This window comes from Panthera uncia, chromosome X, assembly GCF_023721935.1.
Source record: "Panthera uncia isolate 11264 chromosome X, Puncia_PCG_1.0, whole genome shotgun sequence".
Lineage (NCBI taxonomy): Eukaryota > Metazoa > Chordata > Mammalia > Carnivora > Felidae > Panthera > Panthera uncia.
In genome coordinates, this window is record NC_064817.1 from 55,816,510 (window position 1) to 55,833,313 (window position 16,804).

The window sequence follows — 16,804 nt, forward strand, 5'->3', positions numbered from 1 at the left end:
TTCAAATCTTTTATTTTATTTTATATTTTTATTTTAGAGAGAGCATAAGTGGGGGAGAGGAAGAGAGAGACAGAGACAGAGACAGAAACAGAGAGAGAGAGAATCTCAAGCAGACTCCATGCTCTGCACAGAGCCTGACTTGGGGCCTGATCCCATAACCCCGGGAGCATGACCTGAGCCAAAAATCAAGTGTCAGATGCTCAACTGACTGAGCCACCCAGGCACCCCTCCAGTCTTTTGCTATTACAAACATTGTGGCAGTAAATACCCTGGCACATGCATTTTTGTGAATGTGTGAGTATATCTGTAGGATAATTTCCTAAAGGTGGAATTGTTGGGGTCTCAGTATATGTGTCTCTCATTTTGATAGAAGCTGCTAAATTGCCTTTCATCAGGGATGAGCAAATTTACATTCCTATCAACAACATATGAGGATACCTGTTTCCCCACACCTTTGGTAACAGTGTTTTCCAACCTTTTGATCCTCACCCTTCTGATTATTAAAAAGTTTTATTTTGCATTTCCTTGAAGAATAGGTCTTCACTGAGACAAGTCAAGTTGAGAACAGAGGTGTCCTTTTGGAGGTAGAGAGGGAGGCAGGTATCCCCCTGTCCCCCTGGGCAGTTATCTGTTCTAGTGTAGGGTTGGCTTTGAACAAGTCACCAAGAATCCTGAGAACTCTTTGCCGAATATTAAGGACTCCAAAATGTCTTTCTTAGGTCCAAACCTTTCACTTCAGCCCCAGACTCCTATATCAAGGGCTCCCTGACATCTCATACTGAAAGCATCCAAAAGTATGGGTTCCCAACCCACTCTCAAACCTGATCTGCTCTAGTCTTTTCCATCTCTATAAATGGCACCACCATCCATCCAGTTGCTCAAGCCCCAAACCTATAAACTAGAAACATTGTCTCTTCTCTGTCCCAAATCCAATCCATCACCAAGTCCTATCTAGGCTCTATCTCCAAAATACATCCTGAATCTCTCCACTTTACCCCACCAGATTGCAAGCACCCAAGCGTAAACCACCTGGCATTTACCAGTGGCTTCCTAATTGGCCTCCCTACTCCCATTCTTGTCTCCCAGTCCATTTTTTTTATTAAGGTAATCTAATTTATTCTTCAAACAGCAGCCAATAATCTTTTTTAAAAATAGAAACCAGATCACATCACTCCTTTGCTTAGAAACTTTCATTAGTTCACAATGCACTGAAAATACCATCCAAACTCTTCATCATGGCCCTCAAGTCCCTAGTGACCTGACCCATCCAAATCTCACTTTGTTTGTTCATTTCACCCCAACCACATTGGGTTTCTTTGTCTTCTTCAAACAACCAAGCCCATTTCCACCACAGGGTCTTTGCATTTTCTGTTCCTTCTACCAGGAACACTTTCCCCTAAAATCTTAGCATGGCTGGCTCCTTCTTATCATTGAGATCTCCGCTATCTCTCTTGTGAGACATTTCCTGACCCATCTTCTCTAAAGTAACTACCTCACCTCTCTCATCCTGTTTATGTCCTTTAGTGCCCTTACTATTTTTTAATGTTTATTATATATTTTGAGAGAGACAGAGAAAGAGAGAGAAGGTATGAGCATGAGCAGGGGAGGGGAAGATAGGGAGAGAGAGAATCTGAAGCAGGTTCTATGCCATTAGCGTGGAGCCTGACTCGGGGCTCTATCTCATGAACTGTGAGATCATGACCTGAGCTGAAATCAAGAGTCAGAAGCGTAACTGACTGAGCCACCCAGGTGCCCCTAGAGCCCTTACTACTATTGAAAAGTATCTCCTTTCTCTATTTACTTCCATATTATTTGTTTCTCCTCTAGGAACATTAGTTCCATGTCTGTATCTTTAATAACCACAATAGTTCTGATGCATAGTAGGTGCTTAAAAAATATTTGGAAGGGGGGGTGACTGGGTGGCTCAGTCAGTCAAGCCTCTGACTCTTGATTTCAGCTCAGGCCATGATGTCAGGGTTTGTGAGTTCCACCCCCAAGTCGGGCTCCCCGCTTGCTTGGGATTCTCTCTCTCCCCCTCTCTCTCTGCCCCTCCACTGCTCGTGCTCTCTTAAAATAAATAAATAAATAAACCATATATATATATATATATATATATATATATTTGTAAAGAATGAATTGTTCAGTAGTGCTTTCTTGTTTTCAAAGCCTTCTCCTGGTCAGGATCTCAGATTTAAAGAGAGAGGAGGCCATTGGAGAAAGAAAGGTTGTTTTTCAACCCCTAGAAGGGAACAAAACGGATTTTAAGGACTTGTGGTCTGCATCTATCCAAATAATTAGCAAAAAAGTCTAAATAAAGCTCTCCTTGGAAACACTGGGAAGCCTTCTTTGAATTATCGCGTGTCATTGCAAGCAATAAAACGGCCTTCTTTTGTCAATATTCTCTGCTTCAAATGTGTCACTAATTCTAGCTGGCCTCGTCCCAGCCAATCTGAATGACCGAAAGGCAGAGTGAATACAATTTAATCAGTGGCTCGGCCCCCGCAGGATGAGCTGGCGGTGTCTCTGTGGGCCTCATCGCTAAAAGGTGTTCCAGGGGCAGTGATTTTTGCAGCGAATAAAGGAGGGCCAGCAGGAACCCCGCTCCTGCGGCGGGGGAATCTGGCAGGCACTGGCTCAGGGAGGGGCGAAGCGGGCAGGGGGGAGCTGCAGAAAGGCAGGGGACAAGTAGGAAAGAAGACAATGCCACGAAAAAGAATAGTCATTGTACGGATAGCCACTCCTCAGTTTACAGTTTTACAAACTGTTCAAGCCATTATCTCTTTTCTGCTCGACGACAGCCTCCGTGCTGGTTATTATTTCCCTGATACCAACGGGGAAACCGAGGCTCAGAGAGGTGACCGCTCCCTGTGGCGCTGTGTCCCTGGCCGTGCCCGCCATCTCAGTGCCCGTGGCCCGCACCACTCCCCCGCCTCATCTCTTGCCATTAGTGAGCCCGGAGGCGCCAAGGCCGTTGCTATGGCATCTCTGGAGTGTCACAAGTGCCCAGGAAGCATACAAATCGACCTGCGTGAGACATAGCCCTGTGCAAAACAAGTTCCAATTTACTCTCAATTACCACCCCCAGATAATCGCCTGTACCCAGGCGGGCGAGGAAGGCTTGGTGGGGGGAAGGGAGGAAAGAGCAAGGGCGGGTGCACCAGGCAGAAGGAAGCCGCGTTGCCAAGGCTGGGGTTTGAGGGAAGGGTGGGGGAAAAGAGAGGTGGTCTTCGCGAATTTGGCACGCAAGGGCTCTGTGTTGTTTGGTCCTGGTAACTTAAACGGTCTTCTGGATGCATCATATCAAGGCATTTCATTCAGTATGTACTGGGTACTTTGGTGGTGGGCATTTTGCCTGGCATTGGGGATGCAAATGCCAGTTCCCGTGGTGGAGTGACTCACAGACTCCTGGGAGACAAAAAAAAAAAAAAAGGAAAAAGAAAAAGAAAAAGAAAAAAGCAAGACACACAAACAAGGTACAATTATACAATTATAAGGGCCATTATTCATTCAACATGTGTTTATTAAGTACCTACTATATGCCAGGCATTTTGCAGAGGATACAGCAGTGAACAAAACAGACAAAAACTCCTGCCCTCCTGAAGTTTAAGTTGGAGTGGAGAGAGACAACAACTTTTAAAAATGTAATAAATGTATACTGTTACTTGGTGTATTTGTCTGGGTTCTCCAGAGAAACAGAACCAATAGCATGAGCATACATACATAATGACATTTACTGTAAGGAATTAATTAATAGAATTTTGGAGGCTGGGGTCACCTGAGTGGTTCAGTCAGTTAAGTGTGCCACTTCAGCTCAGGTCATGATCTCACAGTTCATGAGTTCGAGCCCCACATCCAGCTTTCTGCTGTCAGGACAGAGCCTGCTTCAGATCCTCAGTCTCCCTCTCTCTCTCTCCCTGCCCCTCCCCTGCTCGCTTGCACATGTGTTCTCTCTCTCTCCCTCAAAAATAAATAAACATTAAAAAAATTAGTCATCACAAGAAAAAAATTGTAAAAAAAAAATTTTGGAGGCTGAGAAGTTTACAATATGCAGTGGGTGAGGCAGAGGGAGACAATGGTATGTATAGTTCCAGTCTGAGTCTGAAGGCAGGAGGAGACTAATGTCCAGCTCCAAGACAGTCAGGTAAAAAGAATTCTTTCTTACTCAATCTTTTATTGTATTCAGGCTTTCGGTGCATTGGATGAAGCCCACCCACACTGCGGAGGGCAATCTGCTTTTCTCCGTCTACAGATTCAAATGTTAATCTCATCCAGAAACACCCTTGAAGACACATCCGGAGATAATGTTTAACCAAATACCTGGGCACCCAGTGGCCCGGTCAGGTTGACACATAAAATGGACCATCACAGCTAAGTGAGAGGCCTGGCTATAGTTGCTGACAAGTGCAAGCAAGGGAGAAAAATACAACAGGAGCATAGGAATATGAAGTGTTTGTTGGTGGGGTAGGGGTTGCAAGTTTAAACAGGGTGATGGCGAAAGTCTTGCTGAGAAGATATCATTTGAATGAAGACTTGAAAGAAGTGAGGCAGCAAGCCATATGGATTTCCAAGAATGTTCCAGGCAAAAGAAACAGGAGGTACAAAGGCACTGAGGCAAGAGCATGTTTGGTGTGTTGAAGGAACAGCAGTGAGTCCAGTATAGTTGGAGCAGAGTGAGGAAGGGAGAGAGGGCTAGAAAAGGGGCAGAGACAGAGCACACAGGCCATGTAGGCCAAAGTAAGGATGGATACTACAAATTAAATGAGAGCCATTGCAGGATTTTGAGGTGGAGACATGGCATGATTTGACACATGTTTTTATTTTTTTTTAAGTTTATTTATTTTGAGAGAGAGAGAGAGAGACAAAGAGAGAGAGAGCAGAAGGGGGGCAGAGAAAGAAGGAGAGAATCTCAAGCAGGCTGTTCAGGGTCTGGGTGGAGCTGCACATGGGGCTTGAACTCACAAACTGTGAGATAACCTGAGCCGAAATCCAGAGTCAAGTGCTTAACCAACTGAGCCACCCAGGCACCCCTGACATGTGTTTCAATAGGATCCCTCTGGCTTCTGTGTAATGAATAGACCATGTGTGGGAAGTCTGGTGAGGGGCAAGGGTGAAGCAAGTGCCCTGCTAGGGGCAAAGGAGCAGATAGGGTACTATTGCAATAAGTACCTGGGAACTTAGAGCAGGGTGGCAACTGTGGAGATGGTGAGAAGTGATGGCTTCTGGATATACTGTGAAGGTAGAGCTAGTGGGATTTGCTGATGGATTGGACATGTGATGGGATGAAAAAAGAGGAGCTGAAGGTGATCAAGAGGGAGCATGTCTTGGGACAAGCATTGTGGTGTGAACTGGACAGAGTTCAAGTTCATAGGGACTTGAGTTAAACTGAGCCACACTCTTGCCCTGATCAGCTGTGTGACCCTAGACAAGTTGTTTGCCATCTCTGGACCCAGGTTCCCTCACCTGTAGAAATTTACAGGGCTCTTGTGAAGATTTAATGAGGTGAGGTATGTAAAACCCCTGGTTCCACAGCTGGCACAGAGTAGGTGCTCCCTGAGCACTTGCCTCCTTGTCCTTCCATTTCTGAGGAAGTTGGAGAAGCTTCAGAGCAGAGCCAAGATGAGGGATTGTAAAGATGACTGGGGTTTTGTTAGGTGGGAAAGGGTTGGGGCATCTGGCTGGCTCAGTCAGTAGAGCATGCTCTTGATCAAGAGTAGACTCTTGATCTCAGGCCCGTGAGTTTGAGTCCCACGTAGGGGTAGAGTTACTTTAAAAAAAATGGGTAGGGGGGACAAAAGGGCTCATCCTTCACAACAGCAGGGGGAAATGAAGCCAATGGCCAGGCAGGCCTTAGTGGATGTCCTAGGGTGGGGAAGGCTGCAGGAGGACAGGGAGCACTTGGGCATGGAGAGAGAGTAGAGGAAATAAAGTCATATGCAAAGAAAGGGGCCCAAATGGGAAGGGGTGAGGGGATGGGAGGCTAACCTCCCACCTCCCTGGTTCTGCCTTTGACCCAGAGGACCTTTGAAACCTTCTCAGTTATGGGATGAGGTTGGTCATAACTATGGCATACAAATTCCCAGCACGGCGAGGGGTTACTGAGCGCTGTGCTATGTGGAGTCACACAATAAACATCTGGCTTGGCCACCGGCCAAGACAGCCCGTCCCCCAATTCTGGCCATACACACAGTGATTACAAACATATGGCCCCCAAGGAGGGGCCTTTCCAAAAGTCCTCAAGAGCCATCTTTGCCTTCTGGCCCTAATCGCCCCAGCGTGGGGCCTGCCAGTGGGGCCTCCTCACTGCTTTACTTCTTGCACAAAAGCACAAATTCCCCTTACATGGGGTAAATAGACCCATGCCAACAACCCGCCCCCCTCCAGAACCATGAACCAATCAATCCCCCACTTCATGGAGCTCTGACATCATCTGTCTGGGTTCCGATCCAGTCCCACGTCTGTTCTTGATATCTCTGAGCCTTATTTTCTACCTCTACCAAGGAGGATATAAATGACATCTCCTTTGCAGGCTTGATGAAAGGCTCAAATGGAATTATTTGAGACTATGACTCAGAGTCTTCAAGTACTGAAAAGACATGGACTGACCCCCACCCCCGGCTCCATATTCAATTCTACCACTATCATTAAATGATTCAGAGTAAAAATTATACCAAACTATAAAAAGGGGAAGAAAGTCCAACCAAATTCTGATTTTTCCTGTGATGACTACTTTGATGGAGCCCTTTGAAATATCAACTATCATATTCTTCTCCCAAATACTTTTGTTGTTGTTCCTGCTTTTTGAATGCTCTAAGCATTTTTATTGAGCAATTGGGCCCTGGAGAATATGGATTTGGAAACTGTAATAGGTCAGAAACATTCTTGTTGGCTAGGATCAGCTAGCATTCAATAGAGTTTACTACCTGCCAGGGAATGTTCTAGTTCATTTTATCCTCAAAACAAGCTCTGTGAGGTTGGTATAATTATTACCCCCCTTTTACAGATGGAAAAGGTAAGTATCAGGGGAATGAATGACTTTCCCAATGTCAAACAGCTGCCAAATGTTGGTGGAGGCTTTGGAAGTGGGCAGTCTTGCTGCCAAGGCCATATGCTTAGTCACTATGTTATACTGTCTCTTCAAATTGTTGGATCAGACCCTGTGAGATCCTTGTATCCCAAAGGGAACGTGCATAGGTTGAGACAGTGGGATTGGCTCTCAGCAGCCCTCTCCATGGGTAGAGAGGCAGCCCCAAGCCCACATCCTTACTGAAAATTACATGAGTGTTCAAACTGACAATTGTGCTGCCCAGTGCAGCTCTTTGGGGAGGCATCTTTAAGTCCAAAGGTCCTTTCTACTCATAGAATTGAAGTCTCAACTCAGTCTCAGGCCTGCCAGCTTTCTCCTCCCATAAGAGCAAGCCACCTGAGTGGCTCAGTTGAGCCTCTGACTTTGGCTCAGGTCATGACCTCATGGTTCATGAGTTCAAGCTCCATATTGGGCTCATTGCTGTCAATACAGAGCCCGCTTCGGATCCTCTGTCTCCCTCTCTCTCTCTGTCCCACTCGCACTCTCTCTGTCTCTCTCAAAAATAAATGAAATATGGGCTCCTGGGTGGCTCAGTTGGTTCAGCGTCTGATTTTGGCTCAGGTCATGATCTCGTAGTTCATGGGTTCAAACCCTGTGCGGGCTCTGTGCTGACACCTCAGAGCCTGCTTCAGACATCATCTGCTGAAGCCTGCTTCAGATTCTGTGTCTCCCTCTCTCTCTGCCCCTCCCCTGTGTGCACTCTCTCTGTCAAAAATAAACAAAACATTAAAAATAAATAAATACAGGGGCGCCTGGGTGGCTCAGTCGGTTAGGCAGAAGACTTCGGCTCAGGTCATGATCTCATGGTTCACGAGCTCGAGCCCCAAGTCAGGCTCTGTGCTGATAGCTCGGAGCCTGGAGCCTGCTTCAGAGTCTGTGACTCCCCCTCTCTCTCTGTCCCCTTCCCAGCTCATGCTCTGTCTCTGTCTCTCCAAAAATAAATAAACGTTAAAAATTTTTTAAAAAATAAAAAATAAAATAAATAAATACATAAAATAAACATAAAAAAAAGCAAGCAGACCCTTTGCAGTGCCTCACAGAGCCTGTTCACTCATCCTCCCTCAACCAGTAGTGTGCACCTGCCCCTTGCCTTTCTCATTCTGCACACCCAGGAGACCTCATCCCTCCACGACTGGAATCACCTTCTTTATTCTGATGACTGGTCCAGATCTCTTCTCTGAACTCTAGAACCATCTCTCCAGCTTTGTGTCTCTCATGGACCTTGCACTCCACCTGCAGTGTGAATTCAGTGGGTGTCTTCTTCCTCAGAACCTTCTCCTCCTCCTTCCATGTTCCTCTTCTTGAGGAATGGCTCTGCCATTTATCCATTTGTTTAAGCCAGAACCCTGGGAGTCATCCTGAAGTTTTCTTTGCCCTTACTTACCATATCCCATCAGGCACAAAGGCCTGTCAATGTTACCTCCTATATATCTCGTGAATCTACTCCCTTTTCTCAATCCCCACTGCTACCTCCCTAGTCCAAGCCACAACCATCTGAGAGATGAAGTAAAAGGCAAAAGGCTTCCCTTGCCCTTTATGCCTCTATTCTCCCCCTTCCAGTCCATCCTTCAACCCACAGCCAGCGTGAGGATTTTTTTTAACGTTTATTTATTTTGGGGAGAGAGAGAGCACACGCGAGCGTGAGTAGGGGAGGGGCAGAGAGAGAGGGAGACAGAGGATTCAAAGCAGGCTCTGCACTGACAGCAGAAAGCCCAATGTGGGACTCGAACCCATGAACCATGAGATCATGACCTAAGCTGAAATCAGACCCTTAACCGACTGAGCCACCCAAGTGCCCCACTAGGGTGAGTTTTTTAAAACAAAATCTGGGTGTCTTCTTGGTGCCCTTTGATAACTTTATTTTTCTTAGGGTTAAGGTGAGATTCCTATACACATCTGATTGCTAATTTTTTAAGTTTATTTTATTCATTTTGAGAGAGAGAGAGCATGGGAGGGACAGAGAGAGGGAGAGAGAGAGAGAGAGAGAGAGAGAGAGAGAGAGAATCCCAAGTAGGCTCCACACTGTCAGCACAGAGCCCAACATGGGGGCTCGATCTCATGAACGGTGAGATCAGGACCTGAGCTGAAATCAAGAGTCTGATGCTTAACTGACTGAGCCACCCAGGCGCCCCACGTCTGATTACTATTGAGCAAGCCATGTTCCAGGATGGGCTCTGGACTCTATATTAAACCTCAGTACTAATGCCAAACCAGCCACCTGACAGCCAATGTGACTTTGGGTGCACTCTTAACCTCTCTGACCTGCAATTCTCTCACTAGCACGGTAGGACAATAACAGATCCCACACAGCAGGATTGCTGTGAGGGTGCATGTAGCGTGCTGAGTTCTGTGCCTCACACTGAGGTGCTCTAATCACTCACTTCAAGTCAGATCTTAGAATTACAAAGTCATTGGTACCAGCCATATAAATTTTCATTGATTTCATCAATGAATGATTAATAATCATGATTAATAACATCATAGATCTGGGGAAATTGTACTATACATTATTATTATGAGGTCATTCTTGTATTAATTTGACTTTTTGATTATCTCTCTAGCCGCACTTCTCACAACCTCCCCCCATAGCTCTTCCCTAGCCTTTTGCTGTCACACACTCCCACCCCCGCAGTGTTCCCACCCTGTCTCCCTGTTAAATTTTTCTCTCCCCATCTTGATTCCTCCAACCTCTTTTTGTTTTTCTAAATCCCTTCCAGTATCAGCTCAGGCACTGATTCTTCTAGGAAGCCTTTCCAGACCCTCCCTGAGACCACCGTAAATGGCTCTTTGATGGGCCCCCAGAGCACCCCGTGCTCCTTTTTCTATCATACTGTATTTTTAAGTATATGTGCAGTTTTGCTTTTTGTGGTTTCAGTTACCCAAGGTCAACCATGGTCCAAAGCAGATGGCCCTCCTTCTGACATAGCAACAGGTCAGAAGTAACCTGTAACAATGCTTGCATCATTCACCCCTCTTCATCCCATCATGTAAGCATTTTATCATCTCACATAATCACAAGAGTGAGTGCAGTACAATAAGATATTATGGGAGACAGAGACCACACTGGCATAACATTTATTACAGAATATTGTTATGATTGTTCTATTTACTAATTATTGTCGTTAATCTCTTACTGTGTCTATTTATGAATTTAACTTTATCGTAGGTACATATAGGAAGAAACAGTATGTATAAGGTTCAGTACTATCTGCAGTTTCAGACAACCACTGATGGGGGGGTGGGTCTTGGAACATATCTCCCACAAATAAGGCGGGACTATTGTATTCACTTGTCAGACTGCTGTAATTAGGCCATCAGTTTGGTGAGGAGCTCTGTGCCTCATTCACCACTATGTCCCATTTTATTAACACTTCTGGACACATAGTCGTTGTCCAATAAGTGTTTGTTGAGTGAACAAAAAACCAGCCTGACAGAAATTCTCTCCCAGCATCTCCCCACACTCCCTTCAGGGTGTCCAAGGCCCTGAGCCAAACCTCTTCATAGTTAAAAGCTGCAACCTGAGCACAGAATCAGAATGAACCAAAGGTAGTGGGTTGAATACCTGGTCACTACAAGAACTTTCTATCTCTGCCTGAGAGGTATTTCTCTCCTTAGGTTTATAACCATCTCATGCTCTGTGGGTCTAGTGAAGATGTGAGTGTTAGTGTGTGTGGCGGTGGTGGGGGGGGGTGGACTTAGGGCAAGTAGATTCACCTCCCTGCATTTCATTTTTATCATCTATAAAATGACGAATAAGGTCCACTTGACGGGGTCATCATGGAGATTCACTGAGGTAACACATGGAGGTGCTTTGTAAACTCTAAAGGGCTACAGGTAGCACTTAATGATGATTGAGCACAGAAAATGTGTTGCTCTTTAGCTCAAGTCTTTTCAAGACCCCATGTAGACAAGGGCCCTCCTGCTTATACAGCATTATCTTTAACAATCAGGTTACAACTGATTGACATTATCGCTTTCTTTTTATTTGGCAGATCTCTGGCCTGTGGCAACATGCTGGTCACCATAGAGACCTGAGAACCCCCCTTGTCTCATTGGTACCACATTTACAAACCAACCCTTAAAGTGGATTATTTTGCAGATGGCTGCTCTCATCTATTCAATGTTGATTCTATTAGTTCCAATTTCAGAAGGTGACATTTTCTGACCTTGTCCCCTTAAGCATAAGCAAAAACTCTCGCTTCCTTTTTTTTTGGAAATGAAAAAGGACAAGGTGTACTTGGGGAAACAGTGAGGAAACAAGACAGGGAAAGGTTTATAGGGGTCCTGCAGGATATACCTCTTATTCATTCATTCATTCATTCATTCATCCAGCACCCACAACATGCCGGTGAATGGGCTAGATGGTGGGGATTATGGTGGTGAACAAGATTAACCTTATGGACCTCACAAACTCCCAATGGAGAGAGACAATTAAATAGACAATTTTTTAAAAGTAAACTATACACCCTGGGAATGCAAGCTGGTGCAGCCACTCTGGAAAACAGTATGGAGGTTCCTCAAAAAACTAAACATAGAACTACCTTATGACCCAGCAGTTGCACTACTAGGCATTTATCCAAGGGATACAGGTGTGCTGTTTTGAAGGGACACATGCCACCTCAATATTTATAGCAGCACTGTCAACAATAGCCAATGTATGGAAAGAGCCCAAATGTCCATCAACGGATGAATGGATAAAGAATATGTGGTGTGTGTGTGTGTGTGTATATGTATGTATATATATATATATATATATATATATATATATAAACGCAATGGAGTGTTACTCAGCAATCAAAAAGAATGAAATCTTGCCATTTGCAACTACATGGATGGAACTGGAGGGTATTATGCTAAGTGAAATTAGTCAGTCAGAGAAAGACATATGTGACTTCACTCATATGAAGACTTTAAGAGACAAAACAGATGAACATAAGGGAAAGGAAGCAAAAATAATATAGAAACAAGTAGGGGGATAAAACATAAGAGACTCATAAATATGGAGAACAAACGGAGGGTTACTAGAGGGTGTTGGGGGGGGGGATGGGCTAAATAGGTAAAGGGCATTAAGGAATCTACTCCTGAAATTATTGTTGCACTATATAGTAACTAATTTGGATGTAAATTAAAAAAATTTTAAATTAAAAAAAAGTAAACTATACACCCAATGTGGGGCTTGAACTCACAACCCCAAGATCAAGAGTTGCATGCTCCAGTGGCTGAGCCAGCCAGGCACCCCTAAATAGACCATTTTAATACACCATGGTAGATTCTAGAATGGGAAGAACAGGGAAACGGTGTGCTGTGGGCTCCTAACCTTCCCAGAAGTTTCCCAGAGGAAGCAATATCTCAACTGAGACCTGAAGAATGGCTGAGTGTGGGGAATAAATGTTCCTGGAAGAAAAAAGCATCAAAATAATAGGAAGAGAGATGGGAACAATGTAAATTTGAAGGTCTAAGAGAGAAAAAGCAGGGACTACAGAAATAGAAACACTGTGAGGGTGGGAGTCTATTTGGGACATGCTGATTTTGAGATGTTTGGGGACCACCTAAGAGATGTCCAGGTGGCAGATGACTATGAGGGTCTGATGTCCAAGAAAGAAGTTGTGGTGATTAGAGACCCGGGAATTGGGAACTACTGTGTTGTCCTTCTATTGAGAAAATAGCTTAAGACCACAGTGAGGAGGGCTTGCAAAAAGCCCAAGGAATTTGGACCTGATTCTACAAGCAGTGCGTTTGACCAAGAGTTTTTTTTTTTAATGTTTATTTATTTTTGAAAGACAGAGACAGATAGAGCATGAGTGGGGGAGGGGCAGGGAGAGAGGGAGACACAGAATCCAAAGCAGGCTAAAGGCTCTGAGCTGTCAGCACAGAGTCCGACCCCAGGGCTTGAGCCAAAGAACTGTGAGATCATGACCTGAGCCAAAGTCTGATGCTTAACTGACTGAGCCACCCAGGTGCCCTAAGAGGTTTTGGGTTTTTTTTTTTAATGTTTATTTATTTTTGAGAAAGAGAGAGAGTGAGGAAAAGGCAGAGAGAGAGAGTGGGACAGAGGATCCAGAGCAGGCTCTGTGTTGACAGCATAGAGCCCAACGCATGGCTTAAACCCATGAAATGTGAGACCATGACCTGAGCCACAGTCAGACGCTTAACCCACTGATTCACCTAGGTGCCCCTGAACAAGAAGTTTTGAAGACAAAGGGACACAATTCAAACTGAGCTCTAGGAATTGGGTGTGTGGTAGAGAGATTTGGGTGGGAACAGAGGAAGTCACCCATGGCACAAGTGGCCAAGAGGATGGAGAAGGAGGGCACATGTAAAGACGGTGAGGAGGTACACTCCACAGGACCAGGGCAGCCAGCTGAGTCTCACAGCATAGCCCACATAGTGTGCTGGAACCGGCTCATACCAGCTCACAAGAGCCAATTGTTAAATTTTTAGGAATTTTCTGAGCCACTTGTTAAAAACAGCCATTATTATTAGAAATGCAAAAATATATAAATATTAAAATTATATTTAAATGTTAATATACAAATTTACAATGAAGTAAATTATATTACATGCAAAGGTAATGGGAGTACCTAGGTGTCTTAGCCAGTTAAGCGTCTGACTCTTGATCTTGGCTCATGTCATGATCTCACGATTTGTGGGTTCGAGCCCCGCATCGGGCTCTGCGCTGAGAGTGCAGAGCCTGCTTGGGATTCTGTTTCTCCCTTTCTCTGCCCCTTCCATGCTTGCATTCTCTCTCTTTCTCTCTCTCTTAAAATAAAGAAATAAACTAAAAAAATGCAAACGTAATGAATAACTACTAAACGCTCATTACTTCCTAATTATTTTACACCTTACTATTTTTTCAATGTTTATTTATTTATTTATTTATTTAGAGAGCTCAGGGGAGGGGCAGAGAGAGAGAATCCCAAGCAGGCTCCCCACTGGCAGCGCAGGGCCTGACAAGGGGCTCCATCTCACGAATTGTGAGATCATGACCTGAGCCAAAATCAGGAGTAGGGTGCTTAACCGACTGAACCACTCAGGCACCCCACATTTTACTATTATCTATATGTCCTTGAGGTCATTTATGCCTATCGTAGAGATGTGGTGGAAATGTTATATAGTGGTTACTATGCATCTCTTCCCAGGTCCCTGTGTGGTGACATAATGGTAGTTGCCTGAAATCAGCTACAGAAATTGGTAAACACTACAATCAAGACTTGATTAACTGTCTTGTTAATTGTCTAGAGTTAAGAACAGAACAGAAGAAATTGTTAACATGCAGATTAAACTTAGAAGTATGTTGTGTCTTATACCCAATACATTGTGACTAGTACAAAAAATTAAGGAGATATTCTTTCCGTATTCAAAAACTATTATCTGATTCAGCAAAGAAGCTGCTCCTGTCATTGACACATGAGTGAGGTTCTTTTTTTTTTTTTTTTTTTTTAATTTTTTTTTTCAACGTTTTTTATTTATTTTTGGGACAGAGAGAGACAGAGCATGAACGGGGGAGGGGCAGAGAGAGAGGGAGACACAGAATCGGAAACAAGCTCCAGGCTCCGAGCCTGACGCGGGGCTCGAACTCACAGACCGCGAGATCGTGACCTGGCTGAAGTCGGACGCTTAACCGACTGCGCCACCCAGGCGCCCCGACACATGAGTGAGGTTCTTATGTATGACTTTGTTGTTTCACTTTTGTCTTATTTGTTATTGTACTTTTGTCTTATTTGTTAATGCAAACACAAATATCAACAACACTTTGGTCAGAACTACATTTCTTTGTTGACTACAACCAGAACCATAGATTTTTTAAAAGTTTTATTTATTTAAGTAATCTCTACACCCAACATGGGGCTTGAACTCACAACCCTGAGAGCAATAGTCACACACTCTTTGTCATGACTGAGCCAGCCAGGCACCCCCATAACCACAGATTGCTATGGATATGAGAATTTGGCAAAAGTCAATGACAGCATCCTGTGAGAACCAACTGGCTATAGCAATATATGGAAATCACAATAAAGAGTATTGCCTATTTCGTTATTATTTGTAAATTGTGTTATACATCCTTTATATCAGTAAAACTTATAATAAACCTATGTACATGTATAGGTACACTTTTTTTAAAAGTAGGCTCCACACCCAGCATGGAACCCAACACAGCGCCTGAACCCACAACCCTGAGATCAAGACCCTAGTTGAGATCAAGAGTCAGACGCTTAACTGAGACATCCAGGTGCCTGTAGGTACACATTTTTTTAGAGAGTTGGTAATTAAACAGTTACCAACACACCACTGATTACACGTGTTCACCATTGCTAGAAAAGCTAAGAAAAATACATGAGTATATCCCTAGGAAAGTCCCAGGGATAAACTGAAAAGCTGTTGGCTCTTGGAAAATTTCTTCTTTCTGTTGTTATTATTACTGTTATTACTAAATGATGTCTGTTGCCTCTTGGGAACATTCTTTGTTATTACTTATTGTTTAAAGAGTATGACATTTTCAAAAGCCAAAATGATGAGAAAAAATCAACCCAAAAACTCCAGCCTGAGCACATCAAACCTTTTAATTTTCATTCTCTTTGAACTTTAGATCTTTGGGTTTGGGGACTTTTCTGAGCCCAACAATCTAGGCAGATAAGTGGATTCTCTTGATTTGGCGTTGGAAAGTTCTATCTGAAAAGACAGCATCTCTCATTAGTATCTAGTTTATACCCAAGGCAACATGGAAATTAACTGCTTTGGTGGAGCCCCCTGAGAGCCAGCCCCTGCCATCTCTTGGCACTAGGAACCTGAGGTCATGATGTCTGCAACTTACCTTCAAAGGGTTCAGAGTAATGTGTGTGTCTGTGTGTATGCCTACATATAGAAATAAAGCAAATATAACAAAATGTTAATTATTCAATCTAGCTGGTATCTATATGGACGATCATTGTACTACTCTTTTGGCTTTTCTATATATTCGAAAATGTTCATAATATAAACCACATACATAAAAATGGAGTCAGTGAGGGACACCTAGGTGGCTCAGTCAGTTAAGCGTCCGACTTCAGCTCAGGTCATGATGTCACCATTCATGAGTTCAAGCCCTGTGTCGGGCTCTGTGCTGACAGCTCAGAGTCTGGAGCCTGCTTCAGATTCTGTGTCTCCCTCTCTCTGCCCCTGCCCGGCTTGTGCTCACTGTGTCTCTCAAAAATAAGTAAACAACAAAAAAAAAATGGAGTCAATGAGAGATGCTAAGAGAGGAGAATTAACTTTCATGTTCTAGAAGCAGCAAGGGGCCAGTGTGGGCAGAACAGATTGAGCCAGCAGGAGAGTAGTAGGAGGTGAGGTGAGAGGCCAGATTGTGGGTGCTTCATAGGGCCTCGTAACTGTGGCTTTTAGTCTGAGTGAGATGGGAGCCATTCGGAGGAGTGACCTGACTTGACTCACACACTTTATTATTTTTTTAAATTATTATTACTATTTAAATTTATTTATTTATTTATTTATTTATTTTTAATCTTTATTTATTCTTGAGAGAGAGAGAGAGAGAGAGAGAGAAAGAAACAGAGAAAGAGGGAGACACAGAATCCAAAGCAGGCCCCAGGCTTGGAGCTGTCAGCACAGAGCCCAACACGGGGCTCGAACTCATGAACCATGAGATCACAACCTGAGCTGAAGTTGGACGCTTAACCAACTGAGCCACCCAGGCACCCCAATTATTATCACAATTTAAAGATTTTA